The sequence below is a fragment of the Octopus sinensis genome, linkage group LG1 (assembly GCF_006345805.1).
Source record: "Octopus sinensis linkage group LG1, ASM634580v1, whole genome shotgun sequence".
NCBI lineage: Eukaryota > Metazoa > Mollusca > Cephalopoda > Octopoda > Octopodidae > Octopus > Octopus sinensis.
Window position 1 is genome coordinate 168,702,117 of NC_042997.1, and position 2,845 is coordinate 168,704,961.

Sequence of the window (2,845 nt, forward strand, 5' to 3'; positions counted from 1 at the left end):
AACACACACATATATATATACATATACACATATACGACGGGCTTCTTTCAGTTTCCGTCTACCAAATCCACTCACAAGGCTTTGGTCGGCCTGAGGCTATAGTAGAAGACACTTGCCCAAGGTGCCACGTAGTGTGACTGAACCCGGAACCATGTTGTTGGTAAGCAAGCTATTTTACCACACAGCCACTCTTTAGCTTAGTAGATAAATATTTTCCCCGTATGAGTAGGTTCAGTAACATTTTTAATAGTTACTCCTTAAGAGTCTCCTTTAATTGTGCACCTAGTGCCAAAAAAGAGAAGATATTAGCAGGTCGGTCCACACCTGAAACAAAAGCAGGATGCTCATGTATTGGTAGCACCATATGTCTCCTTAATGCCACTGTAACATGGATAAGTCCTATATGATGCAGAAATGAAAGTATGTGGAAGCGACAGAGAATCAGAATCAATAAACATAACTCCTTCGGTATTCTGGGGGAGACGAAATATCATGGTCCTGGACAAACACTTATGGCCGTTAAAGGAAAGTGGAGTACAGCATAAAGTGGGAAATCTTCTTTCAGTTTCCGTCTACCAAATCCACTCACAAGGCTTTGGCCGGCCCGAGGCTATAGTAGAAGACACTTGCCCAAGGTGCCACACAGTGGAACTGAACCCGGAACCATATGGTTCGTAAGCAAGCTATTTACCACACAGCCACTCCGTTTTTTTTTTTTTAAATACAATTCAAGGCTTTAGAAACTCTCTACTAGTTATGGACAACCTTTATCTAGAAGCGGGGTGCATGAGACATGGCTCATCATCAGACGAGCTGAATTACAGGTAATTTTTCATTTAGGATTGCCGGGACAGCAGTTTGCCTATGATCTACACTAGTGCTGAAGCGGCTCGAAAAATGTTAGTTATATTTTGTTATACACAAGAATGGCTGATAAAACAAAATAAACAAGTCTTTCTTCAAACATTTTTTTTTTCTTCTGAATTTTTAACTTCGAATCATAATTTGTCTTTCTTAAAATTTTCAGGCAAAGTACGCCAAACTAATTTGTTTTTTATGTGCACCAGTAATTTAATCTTTAATGTCCTTGCCCCACGAAGTAAAAAGGAGAAGAAAAAAGAAAAAGAGAGAGAGAATTATAGATCTAACATATCAAATTATGGAGAAAACATGTAAAGTAATTTGATAATACGATAGCAATGAATAATTGAATAAAAATGACACCTTCACTCACTCTCCTTCCTTACCGTACAGAAGTGCGGGTGCCGAGATCTGTGAACACGGTTACATTCAACCTGACGTCATATTACCTTACTTCACTCTTTATAAATCCACCTGACAGTCACTCCCATCTAATTTTCAATAGTCCCATCAGAAAAATAAACCACACTTGCTGTATAGAGTATTATAAACTAGTCTATAATACGCGTTTTACGAGAGCTGAATAAATCAAGCATGAATAATTATAAATATAATGATAAAACAAGTAAATTTTTATTATCAGAAAGCTGACAAAAGATATCTAATAATAAGTGTCTCCTTTAAATCTCACTAACCATATTTAAAAAAAAAAAATGGAAATTGATATGTAGGCGTTCGCCGTACCCGACATACTCCATCCCCACTTTTGTTTCTGCACCTGTTGGGTTTTGGGACACATGGTTCAAGTCGTTATTAAAAAGATTTACACAGCATATTATCACGTCATACAAAACAAAGGAAAATATATACTAATAGGGACATGAGTTTTAGCCTATGAGAAAAATAAACAGGAAAATATCGATGTTCGCAAGTCTGAAAACTTTAAAATATTGTAAATAATATACTTGCATTTCAGATAATAACAGGTGTTGTTGTTGGGTCAGCCAAAATCGAACAGATTTATAAAGAAAAGAAGGATCTTTTCAGTTTGAACGGCAGTTTTTTCTAGCGGTGTCATATGAAATTGTCACCCATAATTATGACCCTAGTATTGATCTATTGCATTTCAATCTGTTTTAGGTTTAGGGTTGGTTAGGGTTAGGGTTAGGGGTGGGGGAAGGGTATCTTTTTTCTTCACAAATGTAAATAAACCCAATCTGTTTCTTAAACGAGGGACATATTCATACGGCACAGAATGTTTTTTTTTTTACCTCAATAGACGTCATCGATTGGTTGAAATTGCAGAAATTGAAGAAAAACAACAACAAATATCTTACAAACTATAGAATTTTCTCAATAAAGCCAACAGAAAAAGATGTTTTATAAACACACTCTACCAGTTTAAAATTATACGAAGTTTAAAATTTTTTTTAGTTACATAGAAATTATTTTAAAAACTGCCGTTCAAACCGAAAAGATCCGAAAAGAGTCAGCGCTAACATCATCCTCTCTTTCTCATTGGTGTAGTTACAGTCTGTTCCTCCGGGAGCAGCTTTTGAGTTTGCTGTCCCCAGCTTTGGACCACAAGCCTATACAGGCTTATACAGCAAGCCAAAAAATATTGCCTCCATAAAAGTATTGCCCGGGCCGAACTGCCCCTTTCGCCTCAACCTCTAGCAATACGACTACTCTTTTTGTATATATTTATATTTCTTTACTACCCATTAGGGGTTAAACACAGAGGGGACAAACGGATTAAGTCGATTACATCGACCCCAGTGCGTAGCTGGTACTTAATTTATCGACCCCGAAACGATGAAAGGCAAAGTCGACCTCGGCGGAATTTGAACTCAGAACGTAACGGCAGACGAAATACGGCTACGCATTTCGCCCGGCGTGCTAACGTTTCTGCCAGCTCGCCGCCGTCTACTCTTTTTGTATATCTAGAACTACATTAACAAACACCTCCCTCCTTTTACAAGAC